Source organism: Gigantopelta aegis, chromosome 6 (assembly GCF_016097555.1).
Source record: "Gigantopelta aegis isolate Gae_Host chromosome 6, Gae_host_genome, whole genome shotgun sequence".
Lineage (NCBI taxonomy): Eukaryota > Metazoa > Mollusca > Gastropoda > Neomphalida > Peltospiridae > Gigantopelta > Gigantopelta aegis.
Genome location: NC_054704.1, coordinates 2,438,110 through 2,457,598, shown reverse-complemented (window position 1 = coordinate 2,457,598; position 19,489 = coordinate 2,438,110).

Below are 19,489 nucleotides of genomic sequence, written 5' to 3'. Positions count from 1 at the left end.
AACAAGACCACACTGTGGTCCATTTATTAAGTTTAAAAACAAGACCACACTGTGGTCCATTTATTAACTTTAAAAACAAGACCACACTGATCTATTAGTTAATTTTAAAAACAAGACCACACTACGGTCTATTCATTAAGTTTAAAAACAAGACCATACTGATCTATTAGTTAATTTTAAAAACAAGACCACACTATGGTCTATTCATTAAGTTTAAAAACAAGACCGCATTGATATATTAGTTAATTTTAAAAACAAGACCACACTATGGTCTATTCATTAAGTTTAAAAACAAGACCACACTGATCTATTAGTTAATTTTAAAAACAAGACCACACTATGGTCTATTCAGTAAGTTTAAAAACAAGACCACACTGATATATTAGTTAATTTTAAAAACAAGACCACACTATGGTCTATTCATTAAGTTTAAAAACAAGACCACACTGATCTATTAGTTAATTTTAAAAACAAGACCACACTATGGTCTATTCATTAAGTTTAAAAACATGACCACACTGATCTATTGGTTAAGTTTTAGCAACAAGACCACACTATGGTATATTCGTTATATCAACAAAGAAGATCATACTGCGGTCCATTCAATAAGTCTAAAAACAAGACGACACCATGATTTATCCGTTAAGTTCACAAGACCACATTATCATCCATTCGTGCTGGGGTGTCGTTAAACACTCATTCATTCTTTCATTCATTCATTCTTTCATTCATTCATTCATTCTTTCATTCTTTCATTCATTCATTATCGTCCATTCGACAAGACTTATAACGTTAATCCTATTAATAGCTAATGTAACTTTAAAACGTCAAAATAACATTAAATAATCTGCAAAATTACGATTTTATTACGTTTTTATCTCGCATTTGGATTAGTGAAGTCTTGGTGTGTTAACTCTTCTCTGTTAGCCCCGCTTATGGGTAATTACATGTGACCAGACTTCAGAGTTGTCTTATGTGAACTGTTCGTAAGGGTGAAGTTCCTTTCAAGAAACTGTTTCTCTAACATGTAGTGCAAAGAAACGAACTGATTAGTTAACGACATAGAGAGGGACCACTGCTGGCGAATCTAGCTTACTCCTATTGCTAAAGTAACAAGGGATCTTTTGTATGTACTTTACAATTTCCCATATTACGTAGAACAGAACATAACACGTCCGTTCATTAGGACGGGGGGGGGGGGGGGGGGGGCTAATACATACAGGGGATCAATCTTGCGACCGATTGCACTTTATGAGAGGGCTCTCCCGACTGAACCTCTTTCTTTGAGTTAGTGGAGAAATGTGTACGCTGTCGTTGCGACACTGAAAACCTGAACAAACGAACGAAGCCAAACAGTGCTCAAGTAGTACAGTGTGTTCGCAGAGTCCTAAACTGTGTATGTCTTTTCTCTTTTTTCGGTTCCTACTTGCTTGAACCAAAACATTCAATTCTTGAATAAATATAATAATGCAATACCCTGTCATCCTTTTTAATGAAAGCATCCAACTACATGTTTTACAAGTTGTAGCTACCTGTCCCAGTACAGGTATATGAACAATACTGTGGGGAAATGCATATACAAAATCCTTTGCATTAATGGAACAGTTTGGTTGGTTTTCTGTGAAAATGTGTCAGAATTACCAAACGTTTGACATCTAATAGCTGATGATTAACAAATCAGTATTGTCTAGTGGTGTCGTTAAACAAAACTAACTCCTACAGAGGAGAAATGTATCTTAGATTTTCCCAATAGGTGGATTATTCTTGAAAACGTCCAAATCAAGTTCACATGTAGTATGTTGGATACCTAAATGTTCTTGAAACGGAGAAGAAAATGTTTTATTTAACGACGCACTCAACACATTTTATTTACGGTTATATGGTTAAGGACCACACAGATATTGAGAGAGGAAACCCGCTTTCGCCACTTCATGGGCTACTCTTTTCGATTAGCAGCAAGGGATATTTTATATGTACCATCCCACAGACAGGATAATACATACCACGGCTTTTGTTACATCAGTTGTGGAGCACTGGCTAGAACGAGAAATAGCCCAATGGGTCCACCGACGGGGATCGATCCTAGACCTACCGCACACCAAGCGAACGCTTTATCACTGGGACACGTCCCGCCCCTTTGAAACGGACAACTCTGTAAACTAATATTCTCATTGTTCGTCTATTGGGCGCTGTGTAAAAACGTTCAAACCTTATTGAATATAAACATTCCATATACGGAACTGGATGCAAAACAGTTACATATATGCAAAGCGAAAACACAAACAAACAACATTCTTTTCTAATGACTAAATAAGGACTAATTATTGGCAATACATGATTATACATGTATTTGTACGTGATGTGTTATTGTTCGTGTTCGTATTTTGTTTGCGATGGATACCCAAGTTCCAGGAAGCGGGTGGTGTCGGATGATCAGTCTGTAATCAGGAGTTCTCGGATCTTCTTCGCGAACGACAGATTACGATGGGTTCTGATCGCTGGTCAAACTACCATTTGTTCACGGCTAATCTAAGATGGCGGACAGCTAGACTGAGAAAGTTGGCGACACTGGTTTACTGGTGATATTAACGCCGCAGATAATTTGTCTCTGATAGTTGGTCTTGATTAGCATCAGTGTGTTTACTCTCCACCCTGTCATCTGCTGGCTGCACTAATCGCCCGGCTGCAGGTTTATGGTCAATAAACGAGATAAGACAATGGACGCTCCGCGATCAGCTTCCAGGGGGAATTAACACAACGGGACCACTGAAGAAAACAAATAACTTATTAAAGTCAAAGCCTCTATTGCAGAGTGGCTTAGCCATGCATTGGGTTTAAAGCGTGGTGGGTACTGGGTTCATATCTCTGTACTGACTGACGCTGATGGTGTGTAAGTATATATATATATATATATATATATAGAGAGAGAGAGAGAGAGAGAGAGAGAGAGAGAGAGAGAGAGAGAGAGAGAGAGAGAGAGAGAGAGAGAGACAGAGAGACAGAGAGGGAGGGAGGGAGAGAGAGAGGGGTGTAACGCCCTCTTCTCCAAAGTCTTAAAATAACCATTAACCTCTGACTTCTGAAATTAACCGTTAACCTCTGACTTTTAAAGCTAACCAATAACCTCTGAATTTTTAAACTAGCCATTAACCTCTGACTTTTATAGCTAACCATTAACCTCTGCTTTTACAGCTAACCAATAACCTCTAACTTCTGAAATTAACCGTTAACCTCTGACTTTTATAGATAACCAATAAGCTCTATTTATATGAATCAACCAATAACCTCTGACTTCTCTAAGAGAGCGAGATCTACCTCAGTCGGTAGAACGCTCGCCTGGGGTGACTTGGTCATAGGATCGAACCCGCTTGGTGGACCCATACTCTGGTTGTTTTACTCTGGTTGTTTTACCCGTCCCAACCAATGACTGGTATATCAAAGGCCGGGTATGTGTGTCCTGTCTGTTGGGAAGTGCATATATAGAGAATAATACAGGAGTGGCCGTTAGATACCATTTATCTCACAACGAGTTGTTTTAAAATGTATCTAACAAGCGAAAGCGAGTTTGATACGTTTTTAAACAACGAGTTGCGAGATAAATGGTATCTAACGGACACAAATGTATTCTATTTCTTACATATCCTCAAAAACCAGGTTTTAAGCAACTTTTAACATCTTTTTCGACTAAAAGTTATTTACAGCCGTTGCACTTGTAGCTAACTTACGCGTCACAGACCCATGATTGTCAGGTTAACTATACGTCACAATGTAATGTAGTTTTTCATTGGATGTATGGCAGTGTTGACCTGGTCATCGCCTAGGAGCAGCCAGTCGTACATGTGTACACAACCATGTGTTATACAAAAAAAAATAACGCATGGTGTTCTCGTCAACGGGTGTGTAAGAAAAAAAGATTCGTTTCTGATACTAAGAATATGTTGTGCGTTTTTCAAATGTTTCACATACAATAGCCGATAATTAATAAATCAATGTGCTCTAGTGGTGTCGTTAAGCAAAACAAACTTTTAGTTTTAAGTTACCTATCTGAATAACCAATAACTTCTTCCATGGACAGAGAGCTAAGTGAGCGTACTTGAACCTTAATTGGACATAAGAACGTCTGCTAAACAACCTGCTCAGTACAGACCTGTTGAACGGCAGTGGGACAGCGCGAGAAAAGAAGTAATTTGTCTAAATTATTCACCAGTCGAGCTGCGCACCGCGGCTAATCATGGGAAGGAGCGACAGGGGCGCCTGTGCTCCCACACACCTATTGCGCAACCGCCGCACTGCATCATTAAAGCAACCTAATTTAATGCATCACAGAATTGTTTATTGCACAATGCGCCTACGAGAGGCCGGGTTGCCATTAAAAAGACATCATTATAGAATGTGTGTCAAGGCCACAGTCAAGGTAAAATGAATGTGCTAACCAGAGAAATCAGTGGCGAAATGTTCAATCCGGGCACCTGTTCTAGCGTCCCTCCCCCGTTATCTCGCATTGTCAGGCAGAAAGGTGTTTGTTCGTTTCAAGTTTGATTTAACCAAAACTTGGAACACCGTCCTAGACCCACACCTTGTTTAGCTACCTGGGATGTGTGACTGTGACGGAACATTCTCTTATTTCTTTTCGCCTGTGGCGATATTAATTGTTTTAGAGGGCCGTGTGCAGTCTCAATATGCATTTAAGCCCAGCTGAGCACTTTGTTACGTAATACCTCCGCGCGACCGTGGTCGAGCTGTGCCTAATACACACCCAGCCCAGATGCGGAGGCCGTGTGGCCAGTAGTTACGTAATACCTCCGCGAGTGCGGTTTTTACGACCGTGATTTTGGCGACTAGGCGTCATCAAGTCTGGCCATCTAAGGAAAATTGTCGTCTTGGTCGCTGTGGAAATATCACTTGTAGGTATTCGGTGCCGCGATGTACCCCCAGGCGATACTGGGATTTTTTATAATAAATAGCTAGGGTTTTAGAGATATCAGGGAGAAACATAGGAAGACTTCCAGGGGTAACGTTGTCCGTCCGGACTGGTAAATATATTATTTCTGCTCTGTTGTATAACCTTGATGTGATTGGTGTGACTTTAAATATTTTAATACTGTATAATACCAATATTATTTAGACGGTGCTGCCGGTAATCTGACGCAGTAGAATGTAGGCTCACTGTCTAATATATATAAAGCTTAACCAGTCATCCTAGAGGACCTAGGTAAACTGTAGGTTATTGTCTTTATTGTGATAGGTACCAGTATTAATTCTGTATTACAAGGTTACTGAATGAGTAGTTAAGGGTTAATTAAAAATTAACCAGTTAGGAATAGAGTTGTAATTCCTTTATTAATTAAGTTCCCCTGGAAGCGTTTCTCAATTATCACACGCGTGGGTGTTGTGTCACGGTGAAGTGATTAGAATATTGTATAAACTAGACACCTAGTGATTAACTAATTAAGTGATCAGTTCTGGGTTGTTACTATTTGTTGTTGTTAATTAACTACTGCGGCAGTACATTTGTCAGCGTAGATTAATACAGATTCCAAAGTGTATTGTGCTTTTGTTGTGTTTTCTAGTGAACTAAACGTGCTATATTATATATACTTTATATAAGATCTTATCTCTGTTCATACCTAGAGACGAGCCACGCGGGTATATACTGCCCGATACAGAGGGATCTAATAGATATAAAGTTAGGAGAGATATTTGGATAATCGTGTTTCATTCAGTTACGGGTATTATAGGATCCCCGTGACAGTGACTTATAATAAATAATCGTTATTTGGTTGTGAGAAGTCGACATAGTAGACTTAACCTCCATAGTTAGTAAACCTCTCTCCACTAGAGCTGGTACCCACACTCATAAGCGTACGAGACGAGGGGCAGGGGGAAACTCCTCCCCCCAACCCTCGTTCCTGGAGAAAATCCTCGAATGCATAGTTCAATTATATACTTTAATTGTATAACAATGCAAAATAGTACAACGAAAATGAAAGCGAAAGTTTTCTCTCTTCGTGTTTGCGTGATTCGCTATCTGATAACAGTTATCTGGACATATAACATAACTGTGTAAGAGTTATAAATAGTATATTTATTTATTGACTCTGTGATCTATGTGTACTAAAGTGTACACATGCTAACACATTCACTGGTCAACAAATATGTTGAAACCTCATTACATGGAATGTCGGTTTTGTTGCAACCCCTCTTATAATTTCAATCTCTGCTGTAATTCGGCTAACGCTAATTACAATATGCAATATTTAATCGATTTTTCCTTTCCATTATTTGTATTCACAAAACATACTTCAATCATCTAAATAATCTTAGGTTGCGCCATCATATACTATTCAAGCCAGTGTACTATATCAAATGCCGTGCTATCCTGTCTGTGAGATGGTGCATATAAAAGATCCCTTGTTACTGAAATGGAAAAAATGTAGCGGGTTTCCTCTTTTAAGACTATATATCATATATACCAAATGTTTAACACCTAGTACCCAATGGTTAATAAATCAATATAGATAGTGGTGTCATTGAACAAACTTTAACATATCCTACTTAATAGTTGTTAAATGACCCTATAGTTATTGGTCACTGAATGGGATGATCCTCATTGTGGTGCAGGGGTGGCAACATTCTCATGGGTTTCCTTGAAAGTGGTGAATACAGCACATGTTCCTCACGTTGGTACAGGGGTGGCAACATTCTCATGGGTTTCCTTAGGAGTGGCGAATACAGCACATATTCCTCATCGTGATACAGGGATGGCAACATTCTCATGGGTTTCAATGCCGATTATTGCATAGAATTATTACAACTAAAATATTTTTACAAAAAAATAACAAAGCTAAGCAAAATCGTTGTACATTTTGTAAAATCACTCCAGAAACTATGTTACATCTGTTTGGGACTGTATCTCAATCTAAACATTTTGGAATTCGTTTGTTCAACTCTTACTTGAAAATAGTCCTCATATTCACATCGATCTATCGATGCTAACTTAATTCTACTCGAAGAAAACATTATTAAAATAATTGACGACATTTTGTATCTATTTTTATTAATTACTAAATTATTTATCTATAAATGTAAAGTAATAGGCATTTTACCGAATATGAATCATTTTTAAAATATTTTGAAATCTACATATCAAATAGAAAGAGATATGGATCATGGTAAAAGTTTACACCACAAATGTGAAAACAAATGGGCTGTGTATCATTATCTGTTTACGACGTAGACCGGAATTGACAGTTCAACAGGTTATGCAATTTTGTAACTGTTGTTTACTTTGATATCATGTGTATTACTATTTTAGGATAGACAGTCACGCCAGTAATAGTCAAATAATTTGTATGTTTTATAATATAACAATACTACTTTACTTATGAAACCATATGATGACTGCACTTGAATTTTTTTTATTCTATGTATTACTTGGTGTGTATGTGTGTGTGTATGTGTGTGTGTGTGTGTGTGTGTGTGTGTGTGTGTGTGCGCGCGCGCGCGTGTGTGTGTGTGTGGTGTGGTATCCTGTTTTTCTTCTTCCGGCGTGAATGTACAAGTGTGTGAGTAGGTACAATATAATAGAAAAATCTCTCAGATCCCATTTTGTATAGTTAATATTTTCTTTAGTTAAGTCACTTTTTTGTTCCAAGATTACGAGCTATGACAATATAGGTTATATAATATACAACTGAGGGGTTTTTTTCTATTTGTATCATTAATATGCATCTATAAAAGCTCTTGATAATAACTATTGTAAATACTGACTGAAAATTTCGATCCGTTTACTGAATTGTAATGCATGTATAGACATGTATAATTTTGTTTTGTAACTGTCACATCATCCCTGTGACTGGGACACATAACAAATGTAAATGGGGTTCTGCGTATGAAAACAAATTGTTGTAATAAATGAAGTAATTTTTCTGAATAAAAAATAATGAATATGAAACGTCCATTAAAATAGGGATTGCAACTGTATCACATTTGAAACATGATGTAATTAGCGTTAATTAGCGTTAACCCAGTACAAGAAGGGATGGGGTAGAAACCTTCAGTAAAGCATCATCACAACAATCTGTGTGCATACACACCTTAACACATTCCAGTCGTGTCCCCGAACCTTATTGTTCTGTGGATATAAGCAGAGGTACGATTTTAAGTCACTAATAGTTTTATTATTTTGATATTGTACGTTGTCTTTAAAAGAACTGTCAGTCGAATGTTTCAAAATCATACAACAAAGAGTAACTAGAAACAAACGCATGTTTCATAGTTTGACCTTTGTAATTATTCACAATGAACTTTATAATAGTTGTCATTCTAACTTTTTTGTCCTCTTTGTAAGAAATATTGAAAAGCTAATTTTGTTTTAAAGATGTACTGTTTTATAAGTTGTATTGTACATGAGTAGATACATTCAGCGAGAAAGCATCAGTTAACTAGCTATTTCAACTTTGATGTCATCTTTCGAGATTATCACAATCGTTGATATTTATTGTTGTCCACTTGTGATGTACCGAGTCACTGAGTTCTGCCAAGTACTGATTAGATTTCTTTGAATTGAGGCTTATTGATAAACATTCTGGGAAGATAAACAACAAGTTTGCGGTTTTCTTAGCGTGGGGTAACTATTACCTAGGATAACAGATACACTGGTACTGGCCTGAGAACAGACTGGTGCTTCTCCGTGTTACGCTATCTTACACGTGTTGACATTAGATTTGTTTATCAACCAGTCTAAACTCGCTGCTACAGCAGATGTAAATAGGTGCGTTATTTTGATGTATGGACTTGTCATTTGCTTTGTTATAAATTGGTATTACTTATAATGGCATCATCTATTTTGTTAACATTTTTTATTAAATATAAATTATGATGACAATTTCTACAAAATATAGCCTTTATTGCAAATGAAAACATACGTTGTGCCATCTACTTATATTTCAATACACTTGCCAAAACATTTTAAGTGTTAAGCACGCTGTCCTGGTCAGGGAAAATGGGCTCAGTGTGTGTGTGTGTGTGTGTGTGTGTGTGTGTGTGTGTATGTGTGTGTGTGTGTTTGTTTCTTTCTTTCTTTAAAGAACTAACTTGTAACCATTCTTTAAAAGCCGAACAAGCAACATTCTGTGGCGACTGACACGGCGTCATCAACAACGGACACGACGACAGACGTCGTCACAGTTGCGATCTACTACGAGACGGATGTCGCCGATGTTTAACAATATAAAAGTCGTCGTTTTGTTTGTTTCTGCGCGGACGCCACGCCAGCGACGTTTTGTTTGACAGTCTGCTCGGATTGTTTCGCCTCTCGCGCCCAGGCTGTCACAATAACGGGCTTACTGAAACTCGAGTTAACACTAAATATGATAAAAATGCGCGTGCCCTTCTCATTCCTGGTCCGGCCACGTGCTGCGGACTCTGCCTAAACACGTCCACGACACCGTTTTATAAACACTTTTCACATTTTATTCATTTTTCAACCATATGACCCGTTGTGATAGACATTTTGTATACTTTATTCAGTTTTATTTTAAATGACCCGATGGCACACAGATTCCATACATTTTATTAATTTTTTGTTCAAAGAGACATAATGTCATACATAAAAAAAACACGCATTAATATACACTTCACTTAGTCGATCATAATAAACTATTCTTGTCATGCTCTCCGGTAGACGGTTTAACCAATGTCAAACTATGTAACCCCAAGGGGTGTTAAATAAATTGAAAATAATATTGCACTTTGTAATTTATTTCCCTGAGGAAGTTTAAAGTCTTAAACGAAACGTCAGGATTTTAAGATAGTTTTTAAGACAAATGTAATATATTTTAAAATGCTATTATGTTTAGTTCTAGATTTCATAGCCTGGAAGGCTCCTATAGATAAAAGCTGTTCATACAATTGTTTAAATTCAAAATACTAAATAGTTTATTTGTTCTGGGGTTGACCACCCCGTAACAATGAGTGGCACGTCACATGTCATTCAATTGTTAATATGTTTAGACTTGTACATGTTAACTTTCCACCGTTATTAATTAATTGCATTTGAAAGTTTATTCAAAGTTAGGACCAAGAAGCATTCTTAAATTTAATTTTTCATTGCTTTTATAACTGTTTTCACTCCTTTTATGACTGTTTTCACTCCTTTTATAACTGTTTTCATTGCTTTTATAACTGTTTTCACTCCTTTTATGACTAACTGTTTTCATTGCTTTTATAACTGTTTTCATTGCTTTTATAACTGTTTTCACTCCTTTTATGACTGTTTTCACTCCTTTTATAACTGTTTTCATTGCTTTTATAACTGTTTTCACTCCTTTTATGACTGTTTTCATTGCTTTTATAACTGTTTTCACTCCTTTTATAACTGTTTTCATTGCTTTTATAACTGTTTTCACTCCTTTTATAACTGTTTTCACTCCTTTTATAACTGTTTTCACTCCTTTTATAACTGTTTTCACTCTTTTTATGACATCCCCCCTCCAGATTTTTCTGTCTTTGACAAAAAGGTTAGTTTTACTTAACAACACCACTAGAGCACATTGATTTATTAAAGGGACATTCCTGAGTTTGCTGCATGTTTAAGGTGTTATCGAATAACAGAGACTTTTTAACGATTGCAATTACATATCAAATATATTTTCTGCATAAAATATTAGTGGCTGCATATTAAACATCTTTCTGATCGTTTTAATATTTGTACTGGGTTAAATTTCATTTTATTTCCTAAAATATATTTTTTATATATATAAATTATTTGAAGACGAAATCCAGTTTGTGCTTCTTACAAATATTAAGACGACCAGAAACACATTGAATATACAGACACTGATATTCTAAACAAGAAAATATAATTAATAAGTAAGTTTAATCGTAGAAATATTTTATTAGTCGGAAACATCTTACAATGCAGCAAACTCAGGAATGTCCTTTTAATTATCGACTACTGGATGTCAAACATTTGGTAATTTTGACATACGACTTTCACAACGACAGTCTGTCAAGTCACTTCTGCTGCTGTTGGACGTGTGTGGAAACGTTAATATGCAGTATGTTCGCTTATTTCTCGCCTACCTGTCCCGTACAGAGATGCTAAGTTTACAGATGTGAATTGTGTTATAGTTCTGTTTTGATAAGACTTTTTCTTTGACGTGCCCCATATATCGCTATGTCTCGTGTGCGATTAGAGTGCACGCTGCAGATAACTGCACAGGGTACAATATTTAATATAGTTCTGTTAACACTGAAACCTTCCTTTGAGCCGCGTATCTATGTATTTCTGTTAACACTGAAACCTTCATGTGAGCCGCTTACTTAGGCTGGTGTTTATGTAGATAAAACAAGCTCACAGCACCAGGTATTTCTATTAACACTGAAACCTTCATGTGAGCCGCTTACTTAGGCTGGTGTTTATGTAGTTAAAACAAGCTCACAGCACCAGGTATTTCTATTAACACTGAAACCTTCATGTGAGCCGCTTACCTAGGCTGGTGTTTATGATGTTAAAACAAGCTCACAGCACCAGGTATTTCTGTTAACACTGAAACCTTCATGTCAGCCGCTTACCTAGGCTGGTGTTTATGTAGTTAAAACAAGCTCACAGCACCAGGTATTTCTGTTAACACTGAAACCTTCATGTGAGCCGCTTACTTAGGCTGGTGTTTATGTAGTTAAAACAAGCTCACAGCACCAGGTATTTCTATTAACACTGAAACTTTCATGTGAGCCGCTTACCTAGGCTGGTGTTTATGTAGTTAAAACAAGCTCACAGCACCAGGTATTTCTATTAACACTGAAACCTTCATGTGAGCCGCTTACTTAGGCTGGTGTTTATGTAGTTAAAACAAGCTCACAGCACCAGGTATTTCTATTAACACTGAAATCTTCATGTGAACCGCTTACCTAGGCTGGTGTTTATGTAGTTAAAACAAGCTCACAGCACCAGGTATTTCTATTAACACTGAAACCTTCATGTGAGCCGCTTACCTAGGCTGGTGTTTATGTAGTTAAAACAAGCTCACAGCACCAGGTATTTCTATTAACACTGAAACCTTCATGTGAGCCGCTTACCTAGGCTGGTGTTTATGTAGTTAAAACAAGCTCACAGCACCAGGTATTTCTATTAACACTGAAACCTTCATGTGAGCCGCTTACTTAGGCTGGTGTTTATGTAGTTAAAACAAGCTCACAGCACCAGGTATTTCTATTAACACTGAAACCTTCATGTGAGCCGCTTACTTAGGCTGGTGTTTATGTAGTTACAACAAGCTCACAGCACCAGGTTTTTCTATTAACACTGAAACCTTCATGTGAGCCGCTTACCTAGGCTGGTGTTTATGTAGTTAAAACAAGCTCACAGCACCAGGTATTTCTATTAACACTGAAACCTTCATGTGAGCCGCTTACCTAGGCTGGTGTTTATGTAGTTAAAACAAGCTCACAGCACCAGGTATTTCTATTAACACTGAAACCTTCATGTGAGCCGCTTACCTAGGCTGGTGTTTATGTAGTTACAACAAGCTCACAGCACCAGGTATTTCTATTAACACTGAAACCTTCATGTGAGCCGCTTACTTAGGCTGGTGTTTATGTAGTTAAAACAAGCTCACAGCACCAGGTATTTCTATTAACACTGAAATCTTCATGTGAACCGCTTACCTAGGCTGGTGTTTATGTAGTTAAAACAAGCTCACAGCACCAGGTATTTCTATTAACACTGAAACCTTCATGTGAGCCGCTTACCTAGGCTGGTGTTTATGTAGTTAAAACAAGCTCACAGCACCAGGTATTTCTATTAACACTGAAACCTTCATGTGAGCCGCTTACCTAGGCTGGTGTTTATGTAGTTACAACAAGCTCACAGCACCAGGTTTTTCTATTAACACTGAAACCTTCATGTGAGCCGCTTACTTAGGCTGGTGTTTATGTAGTTACAACAAGCTCACAGCACCAGGTTTTTCTATTAACACTGAAACCTTCATGTGAGCCGCTTACCTAGGCTGGTGTTTATGTAGTTAAAACAAGCTCACAGCACCAGGTATTTCTATTAACACTGAAACCTTCATGTGAGCCGCTTACCTAGGCTGGTGTTTATGTAGTTAAAACAAGCTCACAGCACCAGGTATTTCTATTAACACTGAAACCTTCATGTGAGCCGCTTACCTAGGCTGGTGTTTATGTAGTTACAACAAGCTCACAGCACCAGGTTTTTCTATTAACACTGAAACCTTCATGTGAGCCGCTTACTTAGGCTGGTGTTTATGTAGTTAAAACAAGCTCACAGCACCAGGTATTTCTATTAACACTGAAACCTTCATGTGAGCCGCTTACCTAGGCTGGTGTTTATGTAGTTAAAACAAGCTCACAGCACCAGGTATTTCTATTAACACTGAAACCTTCATGTGAGCCGCTTACTTAGGCTGGTGTTTATGTAGTTAAAACAAGCTCACAGCACCAGGTATTTCTATTAACACTGAAATCTTCATGTGAACCGCTTACCTAGGCTGGTGTTTATGTAGTTAAAACAAGCTCACAGCACCAGGTATTTCTATTAACACTGAAACCTTCATGTGAGCCGCTTACCTAGGCTGGTGTTTATGTAGTTAAAACAAGCTCACAGCACCAGGTATTTCTATTAACACTGAAACCTTCATGTGAGCCGCTTACCTAGGCTGGTGTTTATGTAGTTAAAACAAGCTCACAGCACCAGGTATTTCTATTAACACTGAAACCTTCATGTGAGCCGCTTACTTAGGCTGGTGTTTATGTAGTTAAAACAAGCTCACAGCACCAGGTATTTCTATTAACACTGAAACCTTCATGTGAGCCGCTTACCTAGGCTGGTGTTTATGTAGTTAAAACAAGCTCACAGCACCAGGTATTTCTATTAACACTGAAACCTTCATGTGAGCCGCTTACCTAGGCTGGTGTTTATGTAGTTAAAACAAGCTCACAGCACCAGGTATTTCTATTAACACTGAAACCTTCATGTGAGCCGCTTACCTAGGCTGGTGTTTATGTAGTTAAAACAAGCTCACAGCACCAGGTATTTCTATTAACACTGAAACCTTCATGTGAGCCGCTTACCTAGGCTGGTGTTTATGATGTTAAAACAAGCTCACAGCACCAGGTATTTCTATTAACACTGAAACCTTCATGTGAGCCGCTTACCTAGGCTGGTGTTTATGTAGTTAAAACAAGCTCACAGCACCAAGTATTCATTTGGGATCTTCCTTTACCATCCTGGGCTCAATATGACCTGAAAAGGACAACCCAGACCTGTTGTCCAGCTCTTTCTCCCAGTATACTGGTTTAAAGAAATACACCCACTGAACCTGGCCGGAATACTTGCATATTACACAAAAAGTACTACATTTGCATATGCTGGAATTACCACAAATAAGTCTTGAATATTAAAACGTTACACATATTTGCACACTATATGCTCTCCACTGTCAACTTCAGTCTAATTGTTGCCATTTCCAAGCTGTCTGTGATGAAATAACCACATTCAAACAGCAGACAACGGATTTTGGTCAACCACATGGGAAGACATATGTGATTTGTGGCCAATTTTATTTATTTTTTAAACTGTCCCACACTAATGCATCCCAATGATATGCATATTAAATCAAGGATCGGTAAGTATCGGAATATCACTACACAATTAAAATATAGGGGGCCTGTGTTAAAACATCTACCATAATGCCTCTCGAGGTCCACGTTTAACAATACCATTTCAAAATGTTAGAATTTCTTCATGCAATAAACAGGTTTTTTCTAGGTTACTTCTATCTACACGGTCTCTATATTGTCTCAGAAAGATTTTGAAATATTTGAGAAAAACACGTTTGATCATTAGATTATACTTCATTCAGCCAAATGGGAAGATAAATGTGATCTCTGGCCATTCATGATGGTGGTGTTGACGATGAGACAGAAAGTGGTGGTGGTGGTGGTGGTGGTGGTGATGATTGTGGTGCTGACTATGAGACAGGAAGTTATGGTTGTGGTGGTGATTATGATGGTGTTGACGATGAGACAGAAAGTTATGGTTGTGGTGGTGACGATGGTGTTGCTGACGATGAGACAGAAAGTGGTGGTGGTTATGGTGGTGATGTTGACGATGAGGCAGAAAGTGGTGGTGATGGTGATAATGGTTGTGCTGGCGATGAGACAGAAAGTGGTGGTGATGATGATGGTGGTGATGTTGACGATGAGGTAGAAAGTGGTGTTGGTGGTTATGGTGATGGTGATGATGGTGGTGTTGGCGATGAGACAGAAAGTAATATTGGTGGTGATGGTAGCTCTAGTCTTGCCTTGTTTCTTTGTAGGGTTTTTCGTCTTCTATTGAGAGTCATGGATTTATGTTTTATTTCACAAGATATTCATATATTGAAGTTACCAAGAACGAAGAAAGGAAGGAAATTGTTTATTTAACGACGCATTCAACACATTTTATTTTCGGTCATATGGCGTCGGACATATGGGTAAGGACCACGGGCTTTGATGTACCAATCGTGGTGCACTGGCTGGAGCGAGAAATAGCCCAAATGGCCCTCTAACGGGGATCAGTCCCAAACCAACCGCGCATCAAGCGAGCGCTTTCCCACTGGACTACGTCTCGCCCCTGACATATGGTTAAAGACCACACAGATATTGAGGTAGGAAACCCGCTGTCGCCACTTCATGGGCTACTCTTTTCGATTAGCAGCAAGGGATCTTTTATATGCACCATCCCATAGACAGGATAGCACATACCACGGCCTTTGATGTACCAGTCGTGGTGCACTGGCTGGAGCGAGAAATAGCCCAATGGGCCCACTGACGGGGGATCGATCCCAAACTGACCGCGCATCAAGCGAGCGTTTTGTCACTGGGATACGACCAAGAACGAATAAAAATCAAACCAGGTTCATATACGACCACAATATAATTTTAAATTTTATTTTACTGCATGTTCACAAAGGTGTTTCTTGTTATTTCTGTGTGCGTGTGTCCGCGTACGTATACGTGCATGCATGTGGTGCACGCGTGCGTTTTCTTGTTTTGTTGTTGTTTGGGGTGGGTTTTTTTTTTTTTGGGGGGGGGGGGGTTGTGTTTTTTTGGTGGGGGTAGTTTGGTTTAGCATTTTGTTAAATACATTAATATATTTAAAATCATATCTTTGTATACTGCACACAAGAACCACGACAAACTTGGGAATGCATCCATGAATCGCTGCTAGTAGGAAAACTGCCATAGTTTTTACTTATCTGTAAGTGGACTGCCACTCCCGAAAAGGTTCGGCACATCTTCAAAAGACAGTGTTCAGTGGAACTTTTACATTTGACATATAGAGTGAAACTGCTTCTACTGCATACATATACAATGTTATATTAACATCTATGATTAAAACGTCAAATTTTGCAATCAGTAAATTATTCCATTTTTGAAAGTAAACCCTTACACGGTGGGTATTATCGTAAACCCACTGTGAGTGAGAAAGGTACAAAGGTTTACCAGTGTTTGGTAAACATGTTTAGTGTTGATATCTGGTCGAGGTGACACCTCGACTACCGTGAAGATCGTCGTCAAATGTTAGCGGCAAGTATCGCCATCACGCCAACGCTGTGTTTGAAAGCTGATCCCAATCTGCCCATTACGCTGACGAAGAACTCTCGCGTGTAAAGAGGATCACCCGATTATAGTCAGATTACGGAGATCAGGCTGTATCACTTCAAGTTTGATAGCGCTCAGGAACGCATCCCGGCTGCAGGAATTTACCTGTGTAAGCAAGTTTAAATGAATTCGCTTTAGTTGAAGTGGAGGGCTATCGAGTATCGGGACTAAGACAACAGTATCAGTCCCGGACACGGTGTGCAGTGGACACAGTCACTAAACAAGACAAATCATCGCTGCTGATACTCGCCGCGAAAACCAATACCATCTCGCACATATCTTAGTCTCTCTTTTGTCATGTTCCGAGCTTTTTGTCAATACTTGTAGATGGTAACTGAATGAAAACTACATGATATTACAGTTAATTACACGCAATCGGTAAATATTTCAATATGACTTCTCTAGTTTGGATTCAGTCACCATCTTATAGTACAGAAGTCATATTAAATTATTTACAGATTGCTTGGAAATTAACTGTAGTAATATTATTGTTTCAAATAAATGTAACGATCAATACAAGACAAATCACTATGATATCTCTACAAAAATAGTCTACGGTGGGGTTTCTTTTAACATGACGGTGCAAATCACAATATACAAATCATTATGGTATCTCTACAGAAATAGTCTACGGTGGGCTTTCTTTTAACATGATGGTGCAAATCACAATATACATATACTTTTTTAATTTTTCTGACGAAAAACGAAGTATAAAGATGATAAATGCAATTATTATTTTCAATACTTATTCATTGGTGGATACAGATGTAACATTCTAAGTCTATTGTCTTACATGAGTAAATACAGAACACTAACAGACTAATGGCTCCAAATGTTTGTAATTGATAATCGCTACGACTAAAATATGTAATTTTAGGGCTAGTGATTTTGTTTTTCCTTATTTTGTTTTTGTTTTTCTGTTGTTGTTTTTCACTTTAATAACGCTGTTGGAGTATTTGAATTATTTCTTAATTAATCACAGTGTGACACTATATGTGGACAACACGTCAGCGCATTACGACCTGTCTCTCAGGGTAGAGATCGACTGTTACCGCCGTCACCAGAAAGATACTAGAGTATACTTAATTTAGTCAAACAATATCACACACTGCATCTGTTTTCAAACAGATTAAATACAAACGTTTTAGATAACATCAACATGAAATAATAAAATGGAAAGATTAGAAAAACGTGAATGTTTAAGTATATCATGCTGGCCAGTTTAAGAGGGTTGTAAAATGCTCTCAAGAATACTGTTAAACTAAAGTTTGCTGTTATTGTGACATACTCCCGACTAGTAGAGGTTTTTTAACAACTCACATTACCCAGCCCATGTATGTGCTTGTTTAGAATACCGATGTCTGTATAGTCAATGTGTTTTTAACAACTCACATTACCCAGCCCATGTATGTGCTTGTTTAGAATACCGATGTCTGTATAGTCAATGTGTTTTTAACAACTCACATTACCCAGCCCATGTATGTGCTTGTTTAGAATACCGATGTCTGTATAGTCAATGTGTTTTTAACAACTCACATTACCCAGCCCATGTATGTGCTTGTTTAGAATACCGATGTCTGTATAGTCAATGTGTTTTTAACAACTCACATTACCCAGCCCATGTATGTGCTTGTTTAGAATACCGATGTCTGTATAGTCAATGTGTTTTTAACAACTCACATTACCCAGCCCATGTATGTGCTTGTTTAGAATACCGATGTCTGTATAGTCAATGTGTTTTTAACAACTCACATTACCCAGCCCATGTATGTGCTTGTTTAGAATACCGATGTCTGTATAGTCAATGTGTTTTTAACAACTCACATTACCCAGCCCATGTATGTGCTTGTTTAGAATACCGATGTCTGTATAGTCAATGTGTTTTTAACAACTCACATTACCCAGCCCATGTATGTGCTTGTTTAGAATACCGATGTCTGTATAGTCAATGTGTTTCTCGTCGTTATAGTGCTTGTAGTAATCCAAGCAAGATTTTATCTCCCAATAATTTCTTATGTACGAAAGAAATATATATTGGAAAATAAAGAAGTTTAAAATACTACAAACATGTGGACGATCAGAAACATACTAGACAGAGACACTGAACAAAACAAATTTGATTCCTTATTACCGGTAGTCGGGAATATCTAAAAATGGCAGCAAATTCGGGACTGTCGCTTGAAAGAATATAGTTTGTATTTTGGTACGGCCATTAAATTGTTTTGCATTTCATCCTGCGTTAAAAAAAGGCATTTGTCTATGCTGCTTATATATACTGCATTCAAAGACACACGAATAGATAAAATACACGATGATTTTGTTTAAATGATATGAAATAGCCAGTTATTGTTGTACAGGTAAGTTGTTACACAGGTGAGTTGGACAATATAGTTTTCACTCCATTGGGCGTATCGCGTCGCCATGTTGAAAGCGTCTGCCACACTAACTGGCGTTGCTCGAGCGGGCACGCGCTGTCTGGGTCAACAATTGGTAGCCGTCTGCTCCACGATGCTGCATTAACGTATTCGATAAACTGATTCGTTCCACGACTTTTCATGCTTAAAGTAAAACCTGTTGGCGCTTAACCTTTCTGTGATAAAGATATGTTGCGTATTTCTTACATCTCTCCCCTGCCTGTAGTCATGTAGTTAAGGGGTCAGTGCTACACGACCGATATATATATATATATATATATATATATATATATCACTGGCGTAGGAAGCCTCCCCCCCCCCCCCCACACACACACACACTTTTCAGATATTTTGCTTTTTATTTGCTTTATAATTAAATTTCTGTTACATTCATTACAACGTAA